Here is a 14,241-nt window from a genome sequence, read left to right on the forward strand (position 1 = left end):
CTACCGACCTTAGTGTCTTCTGCTAGTGTCTTACCTTAGTGTCTTACTAACCCATCCTTCAATGCCCTCATTCAGGCCATTTATATAATTGACAGCAACAGTGGATCCAAAACACATCCTGGAAGTACCCACCAGTAACAGAACTCCAGGATCGATATTTCCCATCAACCACTACCCTCTGCCTTCTTTCAGTGAGCTAATATCTGATCCAAACTGCTAAATCACCCACAAACCCATGCCTACGTATTATCGGCAATCGACTACCATGGGGAACCTTAACAAAAGCCTTACTGAGATACATATACACCATATCAACTGCTTTACCCTCATCCATCTCTTTGTTCACCTTCTTAAAGAACTCAATAAGGTTTGTGAGGGCACGACCTGCCCCTCACAAAACCGTTTTGACTATCCCTAATCAACTAACTCATCTCCAGATGATTATAAATCCTATCCCCTACAAGCCTTTCCAACACTTTACCCAGAATCAAAGTAAGGCTCACAGGTCTATAACTACCAGGATTTTCTCCACTCCCCTGCTTGGGGTGGCACGATGGCACAGTGGTTAGCACTGCTGCCTCAGAGTACCAGTAGACCTGGCTTCAATTCTTGCCTCAGCCAACTGTCTGTGTGGAGTTTGCACATTGTCTCCGTGTCTGTGTGGGTTTCCTCCGGGTGTTCCAGTTTCCTCCCACAGTCCAAAATGTGCAGGTTAGGTGAATTGGCCATGCTAAATTGCCCATAGTGTTAGGTGAAGGGGTAAATGTATATAAATATGTTGATATAAATGTCTGTAGGTTCACCCCTCAGTCTCCGATGCTCCAGGGAAAATAGCCCCAACCTATTCAGCAACAACCCTGGAAACATCTTATTAATCTTTTCGAAACACTTTCAAGTTCACAACATCCTTCTGACAGCAGGGAGACTAGAATTGCACAGAGTACTCCAATTGTGTTGTAACGTAGTAACCTGAGTTCTCCAGTCTTGGTGCACAGTAAGTCCTAGAATGAACAAATTGTTTAGGATCTTAGCCATATCCAGAAGTCTTGCACATCGACGGCTTCATTGATCTTTAAGGGCCCCTACTTTGTCCCGAGTTAATCGTTTACTATTATTGTATCTATGTTATCTAAAATCAGTTTTGGATTTTACTCATCCTTCTTTGCCGAGGCAATTTCATGTCCTCTTTTTGCATTCCTGATTTCCATCCTACAGCCCCTGTGATCCTCAGGGATTCCCTTGATCCAGCTGGCTATATCTGACATGTGGCCCCTTTTCCTTGACCAGACCCTCAGTAGACAGCCAGTGTTCCCGAACGCTGTCAGCATTGACCTGCACACAAACAGGAACATGCTGGCGCTGATCGCTCAATTTAACTCATTTTTAAAATATTCTCACTTGCCAGACTTCCCTTTCCCTGCAAATAGACTCCCCAATCACCTTTTGAAAGTTCCTGGCTGATACGATCAAGATTGGTCTGGCCCCATTTTATAACTTGAACCTATGGACCAGGCCTGTCCTTTTCCATCGCTGTTTCAAACTACTAGAACTGTGGTCACTTTGGCAAAATGCTTTCCCACTAACGCCTCAGTCCCTTTCCCGACCTTGTTTCCCAAAGGGAGGTCAGGTTTTGCCCAATTCTGTTTTCAGGCCATTTATATATTGATTGCAAGTTTACTGGAAATCAATTACCAAATTCCTCCCTTGCAAACGCTGAACACTGGCAGTCCCGGTCTAAGATGGAAAGTTAAAAAACATCTACCATAACAGCCCTATTATTATGATTGACATTTGAGATCTCCCGACATATTTGTTCCTCAGTCTGCCACTTGTTATTAGGGATTAGTAGGACAATCAAATCGAAGTGATGACTCATTCTTATTTCTCAGTTCCACTAACATAGCTTCACTGGGTGACCCCACAGGAATATCCTCTGTAAGTACTGCTGGGATGAGTCATGCAATCAAAACACATCACCACGCGTCGTCTCTTGCCTCCCCTGCGATGCTTCCTGCAGTCCCTCTACCTTGAAACAATGAGCTGCCAGTCTTGCCCCTCCCTCAGCTGTGTTTCTGTAATAACTATAATCTCCCAGTCCCATGTTCAAATCCATATCCTGAGTTCATCTTCCTTAGCTGTCAGGCCCCTTGCATTGAAATAAATGCAGTTTAATCATCAGTTTTCCCCCAATTCCCTGCTATGTTCTTTCCTGCCTTATCTCTTGAAATGGCTCTCTTTAACTTGTGTACCAGCCTCAATCTTCTTTCTGACCGTTCGACTGTTTAAGATAAAACACCCTGCCAGATTAGATTATATCATCTCAAGCAGCTCTAGCAATTCGCCCTACCAGGATATGGGTCCCCCTCCCGCTCCCAGTTCAGGTGCCTTCCCCACCCGGTCCATCTGTGCTGACACCTTCAGGGATCTTTGAGTTGTCCACTCAGGTCCTTTGTTCCTCAGTACTCCGCAAGGTCCGAACACTCATTATGTCTGTCCTTCGCTTATCGTACCTCCCACAGGGTATGACCTCACATCGATCAGAACTAAACTCTGCTCAGATTATCATCTGATCATCATCAGACTGTAGCCTGAGACCATCCCCCTCACTCTGAACAACATCTTCACCTTTCATGTCATCTGCAAACCGACTAATAATATCTTCTGCTTTCACATCGAAGTTATTATTCCCCAGAATAACCAGCGATCGTTCCTGCACAGATCCCTGTGGTACACCCGCTGGCGAAACAATTTCAAACACGAAAAAGATTATCCAAAAATTTTGTATCCAATTTGCCAACTTGCCTTGGATCCCATGGGCTATTTCCTTTTGATCCTTGCATTTGCAAGTGTTGGTTCATCCTCAGAATGGTATCCAATAATATCCCTCCCCCTTCTGTCAGACTATCTGCTCTGTAATTACCTGGCCTATCCCTGCTGCCCTTCCTGAACAAATGAACCACATTCGCGATCCTTCAGTCATTCGGCACTTCACCTGTGGCTAGCAAAGTATTAAATATATCCACCAGGCCTCAGCAATCTCCTCCTTTACCTCCCATAGCATCCTGGGATGCATTCATTGGGCACTGGGAATTTCTCCACCTTTATGCCTGTGAAAACATTTAATATCTCCTCCTTATTGATCTTACCATGTTCTAGAACATCACCATCCCGTCTGAAATCCCCGGCTACAATGTCTTTCTCCTGTGTGAATACAGATGGGAAGTATTCATTGAAGACCTCACCTACTTCCTCTGGCTCCATGCACAGATTGTTTCTTTGGTTTCTAATAGGCCTCACCCTTTCCTCAGTTACCCTTTTATTTTAACTATACTGACAAAGTACCTTGTGGCTTTTCCTTCATAGTATCTGATAAGATTATTTCACAGCCATTTCTAAGGACCCCGTTGCACTCCCTATCCTTGTGAATGGCTTCACCTGGTTTTATTGCACTGTGTTTTCTTCATCAAACTCACGATATCGCCTGATCTGTATTCGCTGGACTTGCGGCCTTTACTACTCCCTCTTCATGAACACAATGGGATGGGGTCCTGTGAAATGAGTATCAGGTGTTAGGTAAGAAGTTAAAAAGCAGGACCTCAGGGGCAGTGATCTCTACATTACTCCTAGTGCCACATGCCCCAGTGTGGATAGACATAGAAAGATAGGCCGGGGGGTGGATGTATGCCTGAGGAGGTGTTGGAGGGGGCATGGTTTTCAGTTTTTGGATCATTGGCATCTCTTTTGGGGTAGAAGTGACCTGTATAAGGGGGGGGGGGGGGGGGGGATAGGTTAGACTTGAACCAGAGGGGCACCACTATCACTGCGGGGAGATTTGCTCGTGTTACCCTGGGAGGTTTAAACTAGTTTGGCATGAAATTGGGATTCTGATGAAGAGAGGGACCATCAAAAAAGTCGGGGGAAAATACATTAGCCATTGAGAGCAGGTTTCCTATTCAGGATATCCAGGGGCACAGATGAGGGAGGGAAAATACTTCAGGTTTAAAGTTCATTTATTTCAATGCATGAGGCCTGACTGGTAAGGCAGATGAGCTCAGACCATGGATTAGCTCTGGGGACTGGGATATTATAGCTATAATCGAAACATGGCTGAGAGAAGGGCCAAACTGGCGGCTCAGTGTTCCAGGATACAGAAGCTACAGGTGGGACAGAAGGACAAGTAAGTGAGGAGGGGAATTGCCCTTTTGATAGGGGAGGACATAACAACAGTGCTTAGACAGGATATGCTTAAAGAGTCAACAAATGAGGCCACATGTTTAGAACGTAGAAACAAACCAAGGGTGGTCACTCTGTTGGGATTATATTATAGACCCCCAAATAGCCAGCAGGTACTCGAGGAGCTGATGTGTAGAGAGATTGGAGATACCTGTCGGAATAATAGAGTAGTATTGGTTGGAGACTTTAATTTTCCCAGCATTGACTGGGTCACCCAGAGGGTAAAAGGCCCGTACTGAGTGCAATTTGGCAAATGTGTCCAAGAACGTTTCCTAAATCAAGATGTCGCTCAAACAAGGCCCAACTCTGCTCAGGCAGGTGCAACACTGCACCTCCCCTCAGAAAACGTGGTCGGGCAAGTGACTGAAGTGTCAGTGGGAGAGCACTTTGGGTCCAGTGACCACAACTGTCTTAGTTTTAACATAGTTATGGAAAAAGATCAGACAGATCCACAGTGAAACTGGAGTAGAGCCAGGTTTGGGGCCATGAGGCAGGATCTAGCAGAGGTTGATTGGGTGAATTAAAATAACTCAAAACCAGGTTATACTCCAACAGGTTTATCTCACAGCACCAGCTTTCAAAGTGCAGATGATCATCCTAAAAGATGAAAACTTAAACTAAATGTGTTTGATATTACATTCCATGACACTGCAATACTGTTGCTATAAATTCTGTACCTTATGATTGTGCTCCACAACCACGTGATGAAGCAGTGCTCTGAAACCTAGTGCCTCCAGATAAACCTGCTGGACTGGAAGCTGGTGTTGTGTGATTTTTAACTTTGCCCATCCCAGTCACCACCGGCTCCTCCACATCATGCTACCGTCAACTGGGTGAGTCTGTTTGAAGGAAAAGGAATGACTGGCAAATGGGAGCCTTTTAAAAGTGTGATATTAAGAATCCAGGGCAAATTTGTCCCTGTTAGAGTGAAGGGAACAGCTGGCAGGTTTAGGGATTTGTGGCTTATGAGGGATATTGAAGTTCCGGTCTGGAAAATAAAGATGGTATGCATTGGATTTAAGCTTGCCATATCTACCTCACCTAGCTCACCAGACTGATTGACACAATCAATCTGTGAAGACCCTACAATCCTCTCAGGTCTCTGCAGCATTCCGATCTGTAGAACCCGCTCCAATGCCTGTGACTCTCCCAATCCAGCTCCTATAAGATTCCCTGTCTGTGTGACATCCAACCGTCGTCAGCACACACCCTATCAATACAAGCTCCTCCAGTCTCTCTAACTATCTGCCCATCTCTATAACCTTCTCCAGCTCTTACACCCCTATCTGTGTAAACGTCACCGTCCCCTACAACACTTCCCACTTTGACCAACTGTAGGAGATTAGTAATGTTCCCTTATCTGTGAAACCGTCTCCAACCAAAATTGCCCTTGTTATCTCCTGGAAAATCTGTCTGATTCCACATCCTCCATGTCTAAATAACCTGCAGAACCTAAACCTTCCTGTATCTATAAACATCTACTGTCACGGCTACCCTCCATAAGTCTGTACAACCCTCTTTACCTCTGTCATCTGCTCTGTTCCCTAAACCATCCCTGTCTGTGTAAACCTCCCCAACCTAACAACATCCTTATGTTGCTCCACCTCTCCCAATCTTCTTTGCTCAGTGAAATTCCTCCAGCTCTCCACATCTCTGCAGGGTCCTGCAGTTCCCCAAAACATCCCTCTATGTGGAACTTCCACCAGAGACCACTACCCACCATATCTCTAATCCCCTGCTGATCCCTCTATCTCTGTTCCCAGCTTCAGTCCCGACAACCCTACTTCCATGTACAACATCATCAAGTCCTTGCAATCCTCCAGATCTGAGGAAACTCCAGCAGACATTGTCACTCCCTCATGATCTCTGACTGCCTATAGTGATTTGAAACTTCTGCAATTCGATAACATCTCCAGTCTCCTTGCCCCTGCAGATCATGGTGACCTACTCCAAACCTCTCAACCCTCCCTGCCTGTGTTCATCATCAAGTTGATACAACTCGTCTCATGTCTGGAGTGCCCTGCAGACCCTACAATCCTCCCCGTTTTTGTGAATGCTGCCTATGACTATTACTGTCCCTATCTGTGTAACTGCCTCCAGTTACTACAGCCTCTTTACTGTGTAGCCCCCATCAGACCCTAAAGCCATGCTATCTGTGTAACCTCCTTCAGGTCTATATCCTCCAACTTGCTGAAACCTGCTGTCACCATTGCAACCCCCATTATTACTCAACATTGCTTCGTCTTTAAAACCATCCCTATCAGTGTGATCTCCTCCACTGAGTACAACATTCCCAGTCTGTGCAATGGGCGATGCGTGGTTTTATAAAAGGGGAATTTTAAAAAAATCTGTTGGATTCTATATTTTGGTGTGACCATAAATGGCAGAATAGATAAGGGTGGGGGAGGCTCTTAGCGGTCGAAGTTTATTTGAAATTTAGAAAGCATTTTGATAAGTTTCAACCAGGGCTAAAGATTAGCTCGGGAGAGAATAGAGCCCCTGAAAGGTCAATGAGGCTGTGTGGAATCTCTGCTGATGGGCGAGATCCAAAACAAATATTTTGCATTTTGATTTACTTTAGAGAAAGACATGGAAGCTCGGGAACTTGGAAAAATACATAGTGAGGTATCAAACAGAGTTCACATTGGAGAACAGGATGGTTTAAAACGAAAAAAGGGTGATAAAACCTTGGGACATGATCAGATGTATCCCAGTGCTCTGTGAGAAGCTCGGGAGGAATTTACAGGACACCTCGCCGAAATGTTTTTATCATCAACAGTCACAACAGACCAATGAGACTGGTGGCAGGAGTGGGTAAGTTGTTGGAGGAGATTCTGAGAGAAAGGACCATTATGCATTTGGAAAGGCAAGGATGGATCAGCGATGGTCAGGATGACTTTGTGTACAGGAAACCATGTCTGAGAAACTGGATTGAGTGTTTGTGGAGGTAGAAAAGTGATAGAGCAAGGCAGAGCAGTGGATGATGTCCACATTAACTTTAGCAAGGCCTTTGACAAGGTTTTGCACGGCAGACTGATTAATAAGTTTAGATCACTCATAACCAGGGATCACTCACCAACTGGAAACAAAATTGGATTGATGGTAAGAGACAGAGCATGCTCATAGAGAGTTGCTGCTCAAACTGAAGTCCTGTGACCAACGGTGTGTCATGGGGTTCGGTGCTGGGTCACTGTTGTGCAGCATTTATATGAACGGTTTGGATGATAATACAGGAGTCATGGTTAGCAAGTTTGTGAGTGAGACTGGAAGTGGTGGTAAAGTGGACAGTGAAGACAATTATGTGAGAGTGGGCCAGTGAGTTTAGGAATAGCAAATGGAGAAATACACAGAGTTGCACTCTGGCAAAGCTGGACTTGTACAGTCAGAGACCCAGGGATGCAGGTAAAAGGTTCTTTGAAAGTGGTGTCACAGGTAGACAGGTTGGTGAAGCAGATGTTTGCGATGCTTACCTTTATTGGTCAGTGCATTGAGATTAGGAGTTGGGATGCCATGTCATTTTATATCTGTACAGGACATTAGTGAGGCCACCATAAAATTGGTGTTGATTACCTGGAAAAACTTAACTGGTTCACGCCTGTCCTTTAGGGAAGGACATCTGACATTGTTACCTGACATCTGACACCATGGCTCACGTGTGACTCCAGACCCGTAGCAATATAGCTGATTCTGAGCTGCCCTTTGGGAAATTAGCTGTGGGGCAAAGAATGCTGACTCAATCAGTGACATCCTTATCGAATGAATGAATACATAAAAAATACGTGTCCCTCCCTCCCACTGCAATCCCCTCCAACACAGCAATCCGTACTGGCTTTGTAACACCGTTCAGGCCCTTGGCCTCTCTGTAACACTCTCACCACTTCCAGCACCTTCGCCTCTCCCTCTTCCTATCATCTGATTAAACCCTGACAATGTTTCCCCTTCCTACTGCCTTCCTCCTGCTAGTAAACCCATAGCGATCTCTTTAACAAATACTTCCATATTTCTAAAACTTTGGCTTCTTCAGAATAGTTAGATTTTTTTGTCTTCTGCGCATCGCTTAATGAAGTCTGGTAAATCCTGGGAATTACTGAGCCAAGACCGTCCAAAGTGGGGGAGGAGCATTGGGACGGCGTTGAGCAGCTGGACACTTGATGTGGGGAAAAAGGGGAATCCAGGAGAAAACAGCACAAGGAGCGCGCTGTCACACCAACGTCCCACCCATCCCCATCCCACGGTCACCTTCTGCCCCACATCGGTCTGTACAGCAACACACAGACTCCCGTGAGAGTGGGAGAGAGTCAGCCTCGTTTGTGACCCACCGCCAATGAGATGGTGAGATAGGGAAGTTGAATCCTCTTTCAGTTGTCCTACTGTCTTTGTTACAAATTCCAATAATTCCTTATCCAATGCCATGCCTCACAATGTAATGCTGTAAAGTGGACTGAACACTGCCCTTCACCTTCTGTGATCTGACTCTTATTACCCAGAATTTGGTTTCCTAATGTTTGATAGTGTGAGGCCACATATAATCCCATTGTTATCCCTAATGGTGAGACTTCCCCATTCTCCTTCCCACTCTGCCTGACTTTCCACAATGTTATGTAGCCGTGAATATTAATGCCCCACCTTTTGTTCACCCCTGTGACCACGTCTCCCTGATGGTGATTAGATAGAAATCACAGTCACACCAGCATATCCCTTATTACAAATGCTTCATGCATTCAAATTACGAAATAGTAATTTACTTTTGAAATCACAAATTCCTGTCACAAACCTATCTGCTGATGTATAGTTTTAGTTAAACTTAGTCTATTCCTGTTTCTTCCTGTTTTTCCTCAGCCTCAGCCCCATGTTTCAATATTTGAACATTTCTCTATGGAATTGGGAATTTCCTTTCAGATGAGCCCTGTCCCTCCTTGTCTGTGTCAGTTTAAAGCAGTCTACATTGTCCTGGTCATATGATTGACCAGGACACACACTGATCCCAGCACTGTACCATCTCAATAAAATAGCTGACTCCTCCCTGAGTACTGGTAGCAATGCCCACTGCATCAGACCCACTTCTTCTGACACTATGGTTTGATCCTGAAATCTCTGGTGATATCACTCAGTCTCTCTGCATTTGGTATCCCTCACTGTGTGGGTCTAATTGCTGCTCCTGTCAGCGTCTCTCACTCTTACAGCTCCTCCGGATCCGGAGCCAAAAGAATCCTCCAATCCGCAACAGTACGGACCAGGGATGGAGACTGGGATTTTTGTGATCTCTGCTAGACTTAGTGCTACTCGACATGAGTTATCCTCACTGCATCAATCTAATTTCCCATTCTGTCTATTTCTCTCTGATGCAGGTAATCAGGATGTTTCTAACTCCTGTCTCATCCATCACCTCATTGAAGACGCTTGGTCAGCCAGAGAGAGATGGAGAGGGAGATCTGGAGCCTTCAGTAAATCCTACAGCCGGTAAGATCAATCATAGTAAACAGCACAGGGTGGAGTTAGTGGCCATCTTTATTCAGACCTGGAACACAGGACATAGTTACAATGCTGGGCAAGGAACAGCAACATTCTAGGCTTCATTCCCACCATCTTGTGAGGGCCCTGCTGTCACCTCTGCTGTACTGGAACTCCCTGAGACTGCACTGGAGGTCCCAGGCATCAGTCTTGGCACATACTCTATTAGTGATCTCTGTAATATACTACAGCCCCGATAATCCTTCCTCTATTTGGAATCGCCTCTAGTACACACAATGCTGTCTGTCTCTGTCAGGTTCTCCAATCCCTGACACCCTAATTCCTAAACTTGTCCAGTAGATACTAAATTCCTTCATCCCTGTAATTGCCGAGCCCTGTCTATCCCTGTAAGCTCCTCCTACCAATGCCACCCTCCATGTAAATGTGTTTTATCTCTAACCTCTCCATCCATCCCTATCTGGGTAAACTTCTCCAGCTCTTACAACCCTTCCTTACCTGTGAAAAAAATCGTAACCTCCTTATTGTTCTACTAATCTTCGATCTTAATCTATTTAAACTTCACCCTCTCCCCACCAACCCTCCCGACCACAGGAACCTCTTTCATTTTGTGCAACCCTCCCCATTTGTGTAACTGTCTCCAGCCCAGTAACCTGGCATTCTCCATTGCCTTCCTATCCATGCAGCCTCCAGAACCTAGAAGCCTTCTTATATCTGTAAACATCTGCAGTCACTACAACCTTCCATATCTCTGTCAATATACACAATAATCTCCGACTGAAACACTCCCTATCTGTGCCTCTCAGTCTGCCTGCCTCTCCCTGTATCCATCCCTATCCCTATCTCCAGAATCTAATCCAGCTCCCTCTACCTCTGTAAATTCCTCCAATCTACAAACCCCTTTATCCCATGAACATTATTGCCCAGATTTAGCTCGAAAATCCTCGAGTCCCTGTAAGCCTCCCTGTCTCTGTAACCTCTATCCATCTGTTCAACCCCCCCCCCCCCCCCCCCCACTACTGAGGAATGACACCCTGCATTCGCCATAAGGCAGATGGAATGACAGTGAACAGATATGCTGGAATCGTCATGGAGCTGCAGAATGACCATCGCTGGGAAGAGACTATTGAAGGGTTGTTGGGATCTAGGCAGGATAGGTAAAAATCCAACAAGTTGTGAAGAAAGGACGAGGTTAATGCATTAATGAGATAGCCACGTGGAGCTGAAGATCAAAATTTGGAGTCTATTTGGATGGAGCTGGGAATGAACAAGCAGCAGCAGCAATCATTGGCTGGAATTCCTTTAACGGAATCAACCAGTGATGGGAATGTCAATATGGTTACAATCAGGACACTGAATGTACTTGTAGCAAGGGCAGTCCAGTAACTGTGTGTGACAGTGGTCTCCATCCCGACTGGATAACTAATGAGTATCAGGGCTGTAATGGATGGAATCCGGGATTGTATACGAGATGGTTTTCTATAACATCATATCAAGGAGCCAGCAACAAAATTGTCCATTGGATTTCAAATGCTGTGTAATAATAAATATCCAATCGTCCTATTTTAGAGGAGTTTGTGAGGAAAGACCCATAGTGTTATAATGCAGATATTGAGTTTGAGTTAAGACCATAAGGTGTCGGAGCAGAATGAGGCCATTTGGCCCATTGAGGATGCTCTGCCCTTCAATCAGATCATGGCTGATCTGATACTCTCCAACTCTACATTCCTGCCTTTTCCATAAAGCCCTTGTTTCCCTGATCCATTAACATCTGACCATCTCTGCTGTCAATATTCTTAATGACCCAGCCTCGACAGCCCCCTGCAGTCAGGAATTCCCACAGATTCCCTACCCTCTGAGTGAAGACATTCCTCCTCATCTCCATCTTAAATGGGTGAGCTCTTGCTGGGATTTTCTGCCGTCTGGTTACACATTCTCACACAATTGAAACGAAAGGAAGTCACAAAGATAATTATTGCAGATGATCTGAAAATTGGTGGAGTTGGGGTGAATGAGCAAGGAGATCCAAGGTTGCAGGAGGTTACTGATCAGTTGGAAAGATGTGCAGAGAAATGGCAAATTAAGTGTAATCTGTACAAGTGTGAGGTCATGTCAAATGCAAGAAGAAAGTGAGGGTACTGAGGGACATTGATATACAGAAGGATCTTGGTGCACTGAGTGGTAAGGTCCTAGGGAGTGTTACTGAACAAAGAGACCTTGGAGTCCAGGTTCATAGTTCCTTGAAAGTATAATCCCAGGTAAATAGGATAGTGAAGAAGGTGTTTATTCTGCTTGCGTTTACTGATCAGAGCACTGAGTAGAGGAGTTAGGAGGTCATGTTGTGGCTGTACAGGACATTGGATAATATTGCATGCAGTTCTTGTCTCCTCCCTATCGGATGTTGTATAAATTGCAAGGTTTCAGAAAAGATTTACAAGGATGTTGCCAGGATTGGAAGATTTGAGCTAAAGGGAGAGGTTGAATGGGCTGGGGCTACTTGAGGCTGAGGGGTGACCATATAGAGATTTATACAATCATGAGAGGTATGGATAGGTTTACCAGACAAGGTCTTTTCCCTGAGGTAGTGGAGTCCAGCACCGGACGGCCTAGGTTCAGGGTGAGAGGGGAAATATATAAAAGGAATCTAAGGGGCAACTTTTTTAGGCAGAGGGTGATGCGTGAATGCAATGAACTGCTCGAGGAAGTGGTGGAGGCTGGTACAATTACTGCATCTAAAAGGCATCTGGATGGGTATACGAACAGGAAGGGGTGAGGGGGATTTGGGCCAAGTGCTGGCAAGTGAGACAAAATTATGTTCGCGTATGTAGGCAGCGTGAACGAGATGGACTGAAGAGTCTGTTTCCGTGCTGTACATCTCGATGACAAAATGTTTTGCACTGTACATTTCCAGCCACACACTTCACTGTTTCCCCTGTTTACCTTGGTCAATTCTCCTCTCAAACACATGTCAATGGCTTTGGTTGTGATTGTAGGGTGTGCTTTATGGTCACTTTAAAAATCCATCATCTCACAGAATTCCACGACACTACAATTTCCCAGAGGATATCTCAGTGTGACATTACTCCTTCACTCAGCTTCTTCACCCAACGGTCGATCTGAGATAGTCACGTCCCTGGCCATTTACACAATGTGTTATTCAAAGAAACACTGGCACAAACATTTGAAGAGGAGTTCAGAGAATATCATTTTTGACAAAGATTGAAGTCTCCCAAAATGATCACATTGCCTTTGCATTACACAGGAATTCATTGGAAAGTGTAACAGTGTTGAGCAATGAAATGCTGTCAGGCAGCCTAAAAACTGTTCTCCTGCTTGTGTTTTTGACACGTATTACCCAGAATCTGCAGTCAGGCTGATTCAACTGCAGCATCAAATGCCAAATGCTTTCTCTGTAATGCCTTTGTTACCCATTACTGTCAGGGTTACCCATCCTGCACTCCCTGAGACCCCTCAGGGATAGGTACAATTGAATATTTATGTTCTGCCTTTGTTTCTCCCCTAACCACATCTTCCTGGTGACTAAATCTTATTTATCTCTGTGCCACAAGTCTATTACCTTATTGCAGATATTTTGTCCATTCCAAAGAAAGAACATTGTAATTGACTTTTTCCCAGAATTTCCTGTCACAGCCTAATTCCCTGATGTACAGTTTTAGTGAAACTCTGTCCCATCCAGTTCCCTCCTGCTTGTCTTCAGCCACATTCCCATGCTGTTCCAATGTGTCACCTTTTCTGTTTGGATTTGGAAAGCTCCTTTCACCTGAACCCTGTCCCTGCATCTTCTCTGTCAATTAAAACACTGTCCATAAAACCACCGACATAATTTGCCAGGACACTGGTCCCAGCGATGTTGTTTTTAATTCACTCCATGGGATGTTGCTGTTTCAGGCTGGCCAACATTCCATGCCCACCCTCGAGCTGCCATTGAGCCGAGTGCCTTGTGAGACTATTAGAGAAGACAGTTTAGAGTCAACTCCATTGCTGTGGGTCTGAAGTCATATGTAGGTCAGACCAGCTGCCTATCGCAGATTTCGTTCCTGAAAGGATATTGAACATTCAGATGGGTATCCCTACCACTGGCATTATATTCTGGATGAACAGTCTAGTGAGAGTAACACTCTCTCTCTCAGTCTCTCTCCATGTGGTATCTGTCACTGTGAGAGTCTAATTGCTGCCAGTGACTGCAGCTTTTGTAGTTACTCCAGATCCTGAGCCAACAGAACTCTCCACTCCAGAGAGACGCAGCAGCACAGGCCAGGAATGGAGACTGGGATATTCCAGATCTCTGTGGTACTCAGTGCCATTCTCCCTGTGCAACTTTCACTGCATCAGTCTAATTTCCCATTCTGTCTATTTCTCTGTCTCCTGCAGGTACTCAGGATGTTCCTGACTCAATAAACCTCCCAATTGCTGGGTGTTTCATTCATCATCTCATTGAACGCAATTGGTCAGCCAGAGGGCAGGGAGATCTGGTTTCTTCAATAAACCCTGCAGCGAGGTAAGATCACTCACAGTGAA

The 14,241-nt window shown here is 45.1% G+C and overlaps 1 long non-coding RNA gene across 2 annotated transcripts in view; it reads left to right on the forward strand.

Moving 5' to 3' along the window:
- Window positions 1-14,241, forward strand: part of LOC148147033 (uncharacterized) — a 60,001-nt gene extending 45,760 nt beyond the window's left edge. For both annotated transcript variants that reach the window (XR_015760039.1, XR_015760040.1), the window contains 2 exons: window positions 9,582-9,693; window positions 14,095-14,241. This is a non-coding gene — a long non-coding RNA (uncharacterized LOC148147033). The remainder of the gene's footprint in view (window positions 1-9,581; window positions 9,694-14,094) is intronic.

The sequence above is a fragment of the Chiloscyllium plagiosum genome, unplaced genomic scaffold (assembly GCF_037043375.1).
Source record: "Chiloscyllium plagiosum isolate Xiang-an unplaced genomic scaffold, Cpla_swu_hap1 HiC_scaffold_18, whole genome shotgun sequence".
Taxonomy (NCBI): domain Eukaryota; kingdom Metazoa; phylum Chordata; class Chondrichthyes; order Orectolobiformes; family Hemiscylliidae; genus Chiloscyllium; species Chiloscyllium plagiosum.